Genomic DNA, 14,352 nt, shown 5'->3' with positions numbered 1-14,352 from the left:
ATTTCACTGATTACCGCTGTTACGGTTCAACGAACTTCTAAGGACTTTGCCCAACTGTCAACAGCTTCGGAGATGATGGCGTAGAGGTCCAACAGTTAAGATTCCAATCGGCTGTTTTCAAGGAAGGCACAGGAGGAAAACGTGACGTTTACGTGCAGGGCGGCCATTTTGAGTGAGCAAAAAGTTAGCGCTGCAGTGTTTCTACAACCAATGACGCATTAAGCAGTTTACGCGACACCATCACTGAAACTGAAATATCCCAAGGGAAAAATCAGCAGAGATCGAAATCAGCATTAAGGCAAAGCAGGAATATGGAGAAACGCGCGTAAATAAAAAATGAAAAGAATTCAGCAGGTACTGTTACTAGCGCTGAAGCGAGTCACCAAAGTGCAAACAAAAATTACATCACTGCTGCACTTGAGCATTAAGTGTAAAGTAAAATACGCAACAGCATTGATTTGTATATTTGCTTTTCTTAGCATATGAGCACAGCTTAACATCTACAGTTAAATTGTTGCCTACACACATATTCTTACAGATTCAATGTACTAAAATAAACTATTGCATTTGTCTTGTTGAGTAACTTGTGCAATTATAAAGAACTTTTCACAGAATATTGTACTTACTTAAAATACATCAGACAGCAGTCTCTAGCTCAAAACCTTTACAAAAGTGTGCTTTCATTAACCTAATATGGCTTCAGGATACCTGTGGAATCTGTCCCCACCCAAAGCATTCCTACCAGGGAAGGGTGAGCCCGTACTCAAGTGGGAAGAATGGAGGGAATATTTAATTAACTACATATCCAGGTTCGATGATGATGAGGACTTTAAAGCTGATAAAAAGCACAACATTTTGCTACATTGTTTGGGTGCTGGAGGTATAAGGTATACAATAGCATAAATAAGAAAACAAGGGGAGAAGATGACAGAGATGTATTTATAAACGCAATTGATGACCTTAATACCTTCTACAAACCCACCGTCTGTGTGGGAGTGGATAGATACAAGTTCTTCCACAGAAAACAGGGCAAGTAGGAATCCATAGATGATTACGTGTCAGCGTTGAAAGATTTAGTCCTGAACTGTCGCTTTGGGGATTTACATGATTAATTTATAAGGGACCAGATTGTAATGCAAGGGTCCTTGACTGATATTCAATACAATTTATGGGCTAAAGGTGAATACCCATTGCAAAACATCATAGACATCGCAAGGAAAGCTGAACAACCGGACGCTGCACTAAAGCAGTTTTATATGAGAGCAAAGAGAAAAAAGAAGAAAGTACTGTAAACAAGGTGTCTGATTCTAAAAACAACAGGAACTACAAACCCGCATCTGGCAAAACACAGTACAGCGACAAGCGGCGTTGCTACAGATGCGGAAGCTCAACTCAAATGGCTGATGATAAAAAGTGCCCTGCACGCAGTGTGAAATGCTCATTTTGTGGCAAAGTAGGACACTTCCAAAAAGTGTGTGTCAGAAAAAATGCTGCTCAGTCAAAGTAGTTGAAGGTAAGGAGGCATCTAATCCTGACACATCTGACGAGGATGACATAAACATGTTCGTCCTAAACGACTGCGTCTCAAGAGTCAATGAGACGAACACCACTAGGACCAAGAAGCCAGTTTGTGAAATGACAATTGGGGGAGTCGAGATTAGTATTAGTATTGTGGCAGACTCTGGTTCACCATGCACCAAAGTAAATAATGATGTCCTAAAGGAGAAATTTGTTCCACAGCTAGGAAAACAGCTGGATAAAGCAGACATCTCGATCAAAACATTTACAGGGGACCCCTTTGAGGTATGTGGATTTAGAAGATCCGCGATTAAGTTTGTCACTCAACCAGATTCGTTAAGTGTTGTCAGATTTCATGACGAGATTTTTACACGTGAGGGACTGCCCAAACACATAATCAGTGATAATGGGCCTCAATTCACGTCCGACACTTTCAAGACCTACACTCAAAGAAACCACATCAGTCACAAGACCACCTCGGTCTACCACCCCGCAGGAAATGGTGCAGTTGAACGGTTCAACAGAGTCATCAAGGGCATTGTCCAACTAGCCAACAGTAATAATCTGTGTTGGAGAAAGGAAATACTTAAAACCCTGTGGGCGTACCGCATCACACCGTGCATCACTACAGGCCACAGCCCCTTTGAACTGATGCGAGGAAGAACTCCCTTGTCTAAGGACAATGTGGGTTGGGTTAACCACTTCGATGCTGATGACAGAGCGGTTCCGTCATCAGCATCGGTTGGGCTGTGCTGATGACGGAACCGCTCCGTCATCAGTACAGCCCTGGGGGGGAGCGCTGGCGCTCCCCCCTGGGGCATCGATCGTGCTCATTTCAGGAGGGGTGGCAGCGGAAGACTTTCCGCTGCCACCCACTGGCCCCCCCACGCTTCCTGGTGACGTCAGCGCGCGCCGACGTCATCAGGAAGCGCTGGACGCGCTGGAATCCATTTCATTCCAGCGCGTCCAGCACAGAGGTTGGTGTTTGCTGCTCCGGTGGGGGCTGTGTTTCCTCTCCCCTGATGTCCCAATGCAGGGCATTCCTGGTGCACGATCGCGCACAGCGTCGCAATCGTGCACCAGGAATGCCCCACTAGACACCAGGGATTGTGCTGTTTTTTCGCCCGCATCTGGACCCGGGGGGGGGGGGGCAGAAAAGCCCACTAGACACCAGGGATTGAATTATATTTATAAAGGAAGCGACCCCTTGGGCAAGGGTCGCTTCCTTAGGGGGGGATAAATTATTTTTCAGACTTTTCTGCCCCCCCCCCCCGGGGCAGATCGGCCGTTTTTTTAGCCGATCTGCACCCAGGGGGGGGGGCAGAAAAGCCCACTAGACACCAGAAATTTGTTTATAATTATAAAGGAAGCGACCCCTTGGGGAAGGGTCGCTTTCTAGTGGCCCATAATATTTTTTAGACTTGTCAGCCATTTTTTGGGCCGCGTCTGGTCCCAGGGGGGCAGAAAAGCCCACTAGACACCAGGGATTTTATTATATTTATAAAGGAAGCGACCCCTTGGCCAAGGGTCGCTTCCAGGGGGCATTATAAATATTGTAGACTGTTCCGCCTGTTTTTTTTACCGTTTCTGGACCCAGGGGGGGATAGAAAAGCCCACTAGACTCCAGGGTTTTTTTTTTTTATAGTGAGCGACCCCTTGGCCAAGGGTTGCTTCCTTGGGCCCACTTGTTTTCAAAAGTATGTTCTGCCGTGTCTTTATTTGCCCTCTCTGCCCTCCGTAGGGTTGCTTCCAGGGAGCCCAGGTTTATAATGATTTATATTCTGCCCCCCTTGGGGACAGACACCCCATTTGTGACATACCCTGTGACATAGCCTGTTGTAATGTGTGTTGTTTTTGTTTCTTCTAATGTGTATTATTTTATTTTCTCTTTAGATTGTTGCAGTGTGCGGTTCCGTTACTGGTGGTTCTGTTGTTCTGCTGTTTCTATAGTTGCATGTGTTTGGTAAGAGACCTGTTTTTTGTTCAATTGTAATGTAATTGTTTATTTTGCGAACTGTAGTAATACGAGTATGTTTGGTTTCTGTTTTTTGTGATTGTAAAACATGTTTTGCATTTGTTTTTGATGTGTCCTTCTGTAGATGTAAAAAAAAAATTCTTCTTTCTAGTGGGATATCGTTGCCTATTTGCTGTGTCTTTGCAGAGTAGGTGCTGGTGAGTGTAGTTGTCTCTTGTAAGTGAATTGTATATTTTTTCTAAATATAGATATTTGTGATAAAGGCTTACATTTTGTATCTTACTTTGCACAGTGTTGGGGTTGTTGAGTTGTTAGTGCAGACTCCTTTATTTGTAAGGATAATGGCTAGCCGCCGGATTACTGCTCAGCAAGTTGTTGGAATGCTTTTTGATTCTTCCTCTGACCGTGGTCCAGAGACTGACTCTGATTCTGAGCCAGAGGTGGAAGGTGAAGATTCAGGTAGTGAGTTTTCTCTACACATGGCTTCATCTGATGATGAAGACACTCTGAGTGCTGATGAAGCTACTTTTGGTGTGGATGATGTGCCTGTGGTTGCGGAGGACATTGCTGTGCCTGTGGTTGCGGAGGACATTGCTGTGCCAATAGTGCGGCAAGAGACATCTGGGCTGCAGCCTGGGGCTGCTAGACTTCCAGTTGGTGTAGTGAGACAAGAGGCAGCTGGGCGGCAGCCTGCGGCTGCAAGACTTGACGTTGAAAGTTCTGACCTCTGGGTTGCACCAGGCATGGTGCAGCCAGCATTGCCTGAATTTACTGGTGTTCCAGGGTGTAGGGTGAACACTGAAAACTTTTTGCCTATTGATTTTTTCAAGTTGTTTATGGATGATGTGTTTTTGGCAGAGATTGTAGAGCAGACTAATTTGTATGCTGAAATTTTTTGAGGGTGAACAGTGCCAGCCTTAAGCCCCAGGCTGGAGCTACCCGGTGGACTCCCACAAATTTGGAAGAGATGAAAAAGTTTTTGGGTTTAACTTTTTTGATGGGCTTGCTTAGGAAACCATCAATGGCTTCATATTGGTCTACTAGTCCCTTGATGGCAACAGCTATATTTCCGGCAGTCATGAGTCGTGATAGGTATTTGCTTCTGCTTCGGATGATGCATTTTGTTGACAATAGTCTTGCTTTGCCACGAGATCACCCTGATTGTTACCGTCTTTTCAAGATTCGGCCTGTCATTGATCATTTTGTTGATTGATTTCCTGAGATCTTTTATCCTGGGAAAGAAATTGCAGTGGATGAATCTTTGCTGTTGTTCAAGGGCCGCTTGGTATTTCGGCAATACATTCCTAGTAAGAGGGCACGCTATGGAATCAAACTGTATATGCTGTGTGACAGTGAGACTGGATATGTCTCTAATTTCAGGGTGTACACTGGTAAGGAATCCAGGATTAACCCCCCTGGTTGTCCGTAGACTTTTGGAGTGACTGAGAAAATTGTGTGGGAACTTGGTCGTGGATTTTTTAACAAAGGCCATCATTTGTATGTCGATAACTTCTACACTGGTGTGCGGTTGTTCAGGGAATTGGCCAAAGTGGACACTGTTGCTTGTGGCACAATCCGCTCAAACCGTAAAGGTTTCCCAAAAGAACTTGTTTGTCGTAAGCTTGCTCGGGGACAGTGCAGTGCATTGCGTTGTGAGGAGCTTCTAGCTGTGAAGTTTTCAGACAGGAGAGATGTCTACATGTTGACTACAATACATGATGAAAGCACTGAACCGGTGACTGTTTGGGGTCAGGTTGCAGAAGTGCGCAAACCTGTGTGCATAATGGACTATAATAGGCACATGGGTGGTGTTGACAGAGTAGATCAGAGGTTAGAACCGTATGCTGCTCTTCGTAAGGCTTACATTTGGTACAAGAAGTTGGCTATCCATCTTTTCCACTTGGCAACCTTTAATGCTTTTGTTGTGTTCCAGAAATCTTGTCCCCAGTCATAGATGACTTTTGTAAATTTTCAGGAGTCTGTAATAGGCAGCCTTGTTTTAGTGGAACAGGCAAGTGTTCCTAGAGTTGGAGTGGTGGAGGATGTTGCCAGATTGAAAGATAGCCACTATCCTGATCAAATTCCTCCTACAACTTCAAAAGACTTTCCCAGTCGGAGATGTAGAGTCTGTTGGCGAAGAGGTTTGCGGAAGGAGGTTCGTATGTACTGCCCTGCTGCCCTTCAAACCCCGGGCTGTGTGTACCTGCTTGTTTTAGATTGTACCACACGCAAAAGAATTTTTGGGAGCATCCATGAGTGGTAAAGTGAACTGGTTGGTCTTTATTCTTTAAAACTTATTGTTCAGTTTCAAAGTTGGCACTTGTGTAGTCTTTTTAGATTTAGTTGTTGAGTTAGTAGATTTGTATCAATTTGCAATTTGTTTTTGTTTCTTCTTTATTTTCAAAAAAATCTAAAGTATGATGTTGGTTTGCGTGTAGTGTCCATTGTCTGACGGTGTGCATGGTTTGGCGCTTGTCTGGCGGTGTCTGTGGACTGGTGCTTGTCTGGCGGTGTCTGTGGACTGGTGCTTGGCTGGCAGTGTGCGTGGTCTGGTCTTTGGTTGGCGGTGTGCGTGCTCTTGCGCTTGCCTGGTGTTGTGTTTGGATTTGTCCTTGGCTGGTGGTGTGCGTGGAGTGGCGCTTGGCTGGTGGTGTGTGTGGAGTGGCGCTTGGCTGGTGGTGTGTGTGAAGTGATACTTGGCCGTCTGTGCACGGAGTGGTGCTTGGCTGGCGGTGTGTGTGGAGTGGTGCTTGGCTGGATGGTGTGCGTGGAGTGGTACTTGGCTGTCTGTGCACGGAGTGGTGCTTGGCTGGCGGTGTGTGTGGAGTGGCGCTTGGCTGGATGGTGTGCGTGGAGTGGTACTTGGCTGTCTGTGCACGGAGTGGTGCTTGGCTGGTGTTGAGTTTGTGGAGTGGCGCTTGGCTGGTGATGTGTGTGGAGTGGCGCTTGGCTGGTGGTGTGCGTGGAGTGGTACTTGGCTGTCTGTGCACGGAGTGGTGCTTGGCTGGCTGTGTGTGTGGAGTGGCGCTTGGCTGGTGGTGTGCGTGGAGTGGTACTTGGCTGTCTGTGCATGGAGTGGTGCTTGGCTGGCTGTGTGTGTGGAGTGGCGCTTTGCTGGATGGTGTGCGTGGAGTGGTACTTGGCTATCTGTGCACGGAGTGGTGCTTGGCTGGTGGGTGTTGTGTTTGTGGAGTGGCGCTTGGCTGGTGGTGTGTGTGGAGTGGCGCTTGGCTGGTGGTGTGCGTGGAGTGGTACTTGGCTGTCTGTGCACGGAGTGGTGCTTGGCTGGTGGGTGTTGTGTTTGTGGAGTGGCGCTTGGCTGGTGGTGTGTGTGGAGTGGCGCTTGGCTGGTGGTGTGCGTGGAGTGGTACTTGGCTGTCTGTGCACGGAGTGGTGCTTGGCTGGCTGTGTGTGTGGAGTGGCGCTTTGCTGGATGGTGTGCGTGGAGTGGTACTTGGCTGTCTGTGCACGGAGTGGTGCTTGGCTGGTGTTGTGTTTGTGGAGTGGCGCTTGGCTGGTGGTGTGTGTGGAGTGGCGCTTGGCTGGTGGTGTGCGAGGAGTGGTACTTGGCTGTCTGTGCACGGAGTGGTGTTTGGCTGGCGGTGTGTGTGGAGCGGCGCTTGGCTTGCGGTGTGCGTGGAGTGATGCTTGGCTGGTGGTGTGTGTGGAGAGGTACTTGGCTGTCGGTGTGCACTGAGTGGTGTTTGGCTGGCGGTGTGCATGGTCTGGTGCTTGGATGGTGGTGTGCGTGGAGTGGCGCTTGGCTGGATGGTGTGCGTGGAGTGGTACTTGGCTGTCTGTGCACGGAGTGGTGTTTGGCTGGTGGTGTGTGTGGAGTGGCGCTTGGCTTGCGGTGTGCGTGGAGTGATGCTTGGCTGGTGGTGTGTGTGGAGTGGTACTTGGCTGTCGGTGTGCGCTGAGTGGTGTTTGGCTGGCGGTGTGCATGGTCTGGTGCTTGGATGGTGGTGTGCGTGGAGTGGCGCTTGGCTGGCGGTGTGTGTGGAGTGGCGCTTGGCTGGATGGTGTGCGTGGAGTGGTACTTGGCTGTCTGTGCACGGAGTGGTGCTTGGCTGGCGGTGTGTGTGGAGTGGCGCTTGGCTTGCAGTGTGCGTGGAGTGGTGCTTGGCTGGTGGTGTGTATGGAGTGGTACTTGGCTGTCGGTGTGCGCTGAGTGGTGTTTGGCTGGCGGTGTGCATGGTCTGGTGCTTGGATGGTGGTGTGGGTGGACTGGCGCTCGGCTGGCGGTGTGTGAGTAGTTACTTTCTGTTGGTCACTACACACACTGCTAGTTGAGTGACACTCCACGCAGTCCATCATTTTGTGTAGTTGCAATGTCAGAAATGTGGGCGTGTGAAAGTGATGGGCCCTTGAATGACGCTGTCTGCTGGTGTGAGTGTTGAAATGTGATGGGTCCGCGGCTGGCGGTGTGAATGTTTTGTATGTGTCACACGTACGAAAGGTGTATGAATGGCCTGTAAAGAGGTTGGTGCCTTGACGTGGCTTTACAGCTCACGAGCTGTGAGTCAGTGGGTCCATTTATCATACTTTCAATTATACGCAGTGTATTTCATTTTTGTGAAATTACTTACGAATACAATTGTATGTACTGAATCATCACTCACCCGTGTGCCAAATCCAGCCAGTATGTGTGTGTGCCTGCGGATTAGATGGCTGTGCAGTAATATTAGTCTTTTTTCTCTTTCTGAAGTAGGGTGTACCTTGTCCCTTATTGTGATTGTTGTAATGTGTTGCTTTTCCTTCCGGATGGTGTCAATGGTCTGGTTTGTATCAGGTATGAAAGGTGCGTGAATGGCCTGTAAAACGGTTGGTGCCTTGTCGTGGCTTTACAGCTCACGAGTTGCGAGTCACTGGTTCGGTTTTTATGCATTTATTTATTGACAGAGCATTTCATTTTTTTGAAATATCTTGTTAATAACATTTTATGTACTGAACCATCACTCGCCCTCGTGCCAAATCCAACCTGTATGTGTGTGTCTTTGAGGAATAGATAGCCGTGCTTCAATGTTTGACTTTTGAGTAACTCTGTTAAGGTGTACATTATAGCTATAAATAACTTACTAAATTTAGATATTATTAACCATGGTAGTGTATGGTCATGTCTTTCTGGTGAATTCTATTGTTGTTTTTTATCCACAATCTCCTGCAAACTTGAAATTGTCTGTCACAATTTCCATGCAATATTGTCCCAAGAGTCGCACGCTCTCAAATTGAAAACTTAATTCATTCAAAACAATTTGGTTTTGCAAGGGGGTTCCCATGAGTTTTTGGCCCGGGGCTTGGCGAGCATCTTTGGAAACTACCAAACCCAAACAGTTCTGAAAACTAGACACCCGGGGGAGTCCAGGGAGGTATGGCATGCGTGGGTCCCCCAATGTTTTCCTACCCAGAAATTCCTGCAAACCTTAAATTTAGGTTAAAAATACCACTTTTCCATACATTTTTGGGTGGGATCTCCCTGCCGGCACAAATGTCCTACCACCCAGCGTTCCCCTTGATCTCCCGAGTAAAATGATACCTCACTTGTGTGGGTGGGCCAAAGGCCTGTGACTAAGGTGGGGTGCTTAATTTGTCAAACCTAAATACTACATTTTTTAAAAATTCATTTTTAGCCTGTTCTGATTTGGGGCACCCACACAAGTGAGGTATCATTTTACTCGGGAGAACAAGGGGAACGCTGGGTAAATGTAAATGTAAATGTAGTTGAGCTTATATAGCGCACAGACAGCTACCCGCAGTGGGTTTCCCGGCGCTTGCTTAGGGAACCCTTCCTGGTATTCCCCTGTGAGATAGCAGGGTATCCACAAGGTGAAAGTCAGGCATCCCGCCGCGAGGGGCCGTTGTGGAGATTAAGCAAGCTATTGCCCAGAGTCGCAGAGTGTGAACCCGTGAGTCGAGGAGGCACCGGGGCGAGAATTATCGAGTCTGTGGAATTTTTAGCCCAAGACCCCGCCGAGGTGGGGAATTGAACCCTGGTCCAGGACCGATCTCAGCTTCCGGGTCTGCTGCCTCTAACCCCTGAGCCACACTTCTCCACAGGACAGTTTTGCCGGCACGGAGATCCCACGTAAAAAAGTTTGGAAAAGTGATTTTTTAATCTAATTTTAAGGTTTGCAAGGAATTCTGGGTAGAAAAACATTGGGGGACCCACGCATGCCATACCTCTTTGGACTCCCCCGGGTGTCTAGTTTTCATAACTGTTTGGGTTTGGTAGTTTCCAATGATGGCCACCGAACCCCGGGCCAAAAACTCAGGTGCCCCCCCCCCCCAAAATCAAGGTAGTTTTGCTATAGGGTATTTTAAATTCTCCACCGTATGATTTGGACCTTTTCCTGTTGCAGCCACTATGTCTACCCACGCAAGTGAGGTACCATTTTTATAGGGAGACCTTGGGGAACGCTGGGTGGGAGGAAATTTGTGTGAGCCCAGTGATGCCACGCTTTCCCACACAAAAATGTGTGAAAAATCTGTTTTTTTCAGCTATAATCGAGATTTGCAATGGATTCTGGGTAAAGGAACGTTGGAGGATCCACGCAAGCCATACCTCCTTGGATGCCCCCGGGTGTCTACTTTTCAGAAATGTGTGGGTTTGGTAGGTTTCCCTAGATGGCCGTCTAGCACGGGGCCAAAAACCCAGGTAACCCCTCTTGCAAAAGCTGGTGGTTTTGACATTGTCCATTTTTTTCGGGAGACCCGGGGGAATGCTGGGTGGGTGGAAATTTGTTAATCCACGCAGATTCCAGAACTTTCCACCACAGAAATGTGAGGGAAATGAGTTTTGTCACTTTCTTAGCTTTGCAAGGGATTCTGGGTAACAGAACCTGGTGGTAGGCAGTCGAGTCACCCCATCCTGAATTCCCCTGGGTGTCTAGTTTTCACAAATGTATAGGTTTGCTAGGTTTCCCTAGATGCCGGCAGAGCTCGGGTTAAAAAACAAAAGGTAGTCTCTTTGTCCAAAAAGGGCACGATTTCACTGGGAAATTGAGGTACGACCACGTTGCGATTTGCGCTGTTTCCTGTCGCAGGCACTAGGCAGACCCAGGCAAGTGAGGCACCATTTTTTTCAGGAGACCCGGGGGAACGCTGGGTGGGTGGAAATTTGTTGATCCACGCAGATTCCAGAACTTTCCACCACAGAAATGTGAGGAAAATGCGTTTTTTTGTCAATTTCTTAGCTTTGCAAGGGATTCTGGGTAACAGAACCTGGTGGTAGGCAGTCGAGTCACCCCATCCTGAATTCCCCTGGGTGTCTAGTTTTCAAAAATGTATAGGTTTGCTAGGTTTCCCTAGGTGCCGGCAGAGCTAGGGTTCAAAAACAAAACGTAGTCTTTTTGCCCAAAAAGGGCACGATTTCACTGCGAAATTGAGGTGCGAACACGTTGCGTTTTGCGCTATTTTCTGTCGCAGGCACTAGGCAGACCCATGCAAGTGAGGTACCATTTTTTTCGGGAGACCCGGGGGAACACTGGGTGGGTGGAAATCTGTTGATCCACGCAGATTCCAGAACTTTCCACCACAGAAATGTGAGGAAAATGCGTTTTTTTTGTCAATTGCTTAGCTTTGCAAGGGATTCTGGGTAACAGAACCTGGTGGTAGGCAGTCGAGTCACCCCATCCTGAATTTCCCTGGATGTCTAGTTTTCCAAAATGTATTGGTTTGCTAGGTTTCCCTAGGTGCCGGCAGAGCTATGGTTCAAAAACAAAAGGTAGTCTCGTTGTCCAAAAAGGGCACGATTTCACTGGGAAATTGAGGTGCGACCACGTTGCGTTTTGCGCTGTTTCCTGTCGCAGGCACTAGGCAGACCCAGGCAAGTGAGGTACCATTTTTTTCGGGGGAACGCTGGGTGGGTGGAAATTTGTTGATCCACGCAGATTCCAGAACTTTCCACCACAGAAATGTGAGGAAAATGCGTTTTTTTGTCAATTTCGTAGCTTTGCAAGGGATTCTGGGTAACAGAACCTGGTGGTAGGCAGTCGAGTCACCCCATCCTGAATTCCCCTGGGTGTCTACTTTTCAAAAATGTATAGGTTTGCTAGGTTTCCCTAGGTGCCGGCGGAGCTAGGGTTCAAAAACAAAAGGTAGTCTCTTTGCCCAAAAAGGGCGCGATTTCACTGCGAAATTGAGGTGCGACCACGTTGCGTTTTGCGCTGTTTCCTGTCGCAGGCACTAGGCAGACCCAGGCAAGTGAGGTACCATTTTTTTCGGGAGACCCGTGGGAACGCTGGGTGGGTGGAAATTTGTTGATCCACGCAGATTCCAGAACTATCCACCACAGAAATGTGAGGAAAATGCGTTTTTTTGTCAATTTCTTAGCTATGCAAGGGATTCTGGGTAACAGAACCTGGTGGTAGGCAGTCGAGTCACCCCATCCTGAATTCCCCTGGGTGTCTACTTTTCAAAAATGTATAGGTTTGCTAGGTTTCCCTAGGTGCTGGCGGAGCTAGGGTTCAAAAACAAAAGGTAGTCTCTTTGCCCAAAAAGGGCACGATTTCACTGCGAAATTGAGGTGCGACCATGTTGCGTTTTGCGCTGTTTCCAGTCGCAGGCACCAGGCAGACCCAGGCAAGTGAGGTACCATTTTTTGGGGGAGACCCTGGGGAACGCTGTGTGGGTGGAAATTTGTTGATCCACGCAGATTCCAGAACTTTCCACCACAGAAATGTGAGGAAAATGCGTTTTTTTGTCAATTTCTTAGCTTTGCAAGGGATTCTGGGTAACACAACCTAGTGGTAGGCAGTCGAGTCACCCCATCCTAAATTCCCCTGGTTGTCTAGTTTTCAAAAATGTATAGGTTTGCTAGGTTTCCCTAGGTGCCGGCAGAGCTAGGGTTCAAAAACAAAAGGTAGTCTCTTTGCCCAAAAAGGGCACGATTTCACTGGGAAATTGAGGTGCAACCACGTTGCGTTTTGCGCTGTTTCCTGTCGCAGGCACTAGGCAGACCCAGCCAAGTGAGGTACCATTTTTTTCGGGAGACCCGGGGAAACGCAGGGTGGGTGGAAATTTGTTGATCCACGCAGATTCCAGAACTTTCCACCACAGAAATGTGAGCAAAATGCGTTTTTTTGTCAATTTCTTAGCTTTGAAAGGGATTCTGGGTAACAGAACCTGGTGGTAGGCAGTCGAGTCAGCCCATCCTGAATTCCCCTGGGTGTCTAGTTTTCAAAAATGTATAGGTTTGCTAAGTTTCCCTAGGTGCCGGCAGAGCTATGGTGCAAAAACTACAGCTAGGCACTTTGCCATAAAAGGATCAATTTGTAACTGCAAAATTGAGGTGTGACCACGTTGCATTTTGCGCCGTTTCCTGTCGCAGGCACAAGGCCGACCCACAGAAGTGAGGTACCGTTGTTATCGGGAGACTTAGGGTAATTCAGATTTGTAAATCAACTGTTATTACCAATTGCGTTTTCATGCATTTCTCCCTTCCCAATGAAAGACATTGTGTAAAAAAAAAATCTTTTTAAAAAATGACCAATAATTCTCATGCACATATGAGTATTCTCAATTTTGAAAATGTGCAATTATACACTGTTTCTAAACTCTATAATTTGTACCCAATTCAGAAATACATAGGTGTCTTTCATACAGATTTTTCCATGTATAAATTTTCCAAGAAAAAGTGCTCTATACCCAGTAAATAAAAAAAAAACATTGCAAGTTGCTGCTCAGTTTTTGGATCTGGGTTCGTCGGGTTCTTGGTGAAACTACAAGTCCTATATATCCCCACAACCAGGAAGGTCTAACGGATGTAACAGTATATTGCTTTCCAAGAGCTGTCAAAATTACAAAAAGTTATAGGTGAAAACGTTGTGACAAAAGGCTGTTTTTTTCAACAAATTTTCAATTATTCCAAAATTTAACTGTTAGTTTCTATAAAGAAACCTTCATGGATTTAGACAAATGACCCCTTTCTGAATTCAGAATTTTGTCTACTTTTTGAAAATGTATGGCTTTCCAGGATCCATTATTGCTTTCAAACTCATTTCTACCATTAACTGGAAGGGGGTGGAAAGCTCTAAAAATAGCAAAAATAGGCTATGTCCCAGAAAAATGCCAAAACTGTGTAAAAAAGTTTGGTTCTCTGACAAAAGACTGTCATTCCCTAAAAGCTGAGAAAATGGAGATTTCAGCCCCACAAACCCTTTTTTGATAACATTTTCAGGGGAAACATTTCACTATATTTTGGTTAATTTCTGGGACCCCTCCAAGGGAATCCACAAACCCTGGGCACCTTTAGAATCCACATGATGTTGAAAGAAAAGGACGTAAATTTGGCGTGGATACCTTATGTGGTCAAAAAGTTACAGGGGCCTAAGCACGCACTACCCCAAATCGCCAAAAAAAGGCTTAGCACAGGAGGGGAAAAGGTCTAGCAGCGAAGGGGTTAAGGCAGCCAAAAGAGTCAATTGGTCGGCAAAGCAAGTTAAGGGGAAGTTGAAGGTGGCACAAGCCAATTGCAAGGAAAGGTTTGATCAGAAATGTGGGTGCAAACTAGTCAAGCTTGAAATCAGGGACACTATCAGGATTAAGAGAAGCGGTCACATTAGTAAGGGCAAGGACAGTGTTGGATTCCGTCCACTCAGCCCGCACACTGCAGGAACGAAGCACGAACCAATCCACTTCCCCAACCCATGTACCACTCACAAGATGTAACTATGAGTGTGCACATGAACTGGAAAAGGGGGTGGAAGATTATCAGGAGACACCAAGTCAGCTCCCACCCTGATTAGACAAATAAGGTCACTGCTCCCTCCTCCACGCTTCTGCACCTATATAAACAAAAGCACACTTCATAAATATGTCCAACAGTGCTAAAGCAAAGAAAGGATCGTAAACTGTGATAG

Source organism: Lissotriton helveticus, chromosome 5_1 (genome assembly GCF_964261635.1).
Source record: "Lissotriton helveticus chromosome 5_1, aLisHel1.1, whole genome shotgun sequence".
Classification (NCBI taxonomy): domain Eukaryota; kingdom Metazoa; phylum Chordata; class Amphibia; order Caudata; family Salamandridae; genus Lissotriton; species Lissotriton helveticus.
Note: the sequence above shows the minus strand (reverse complement) of the source record.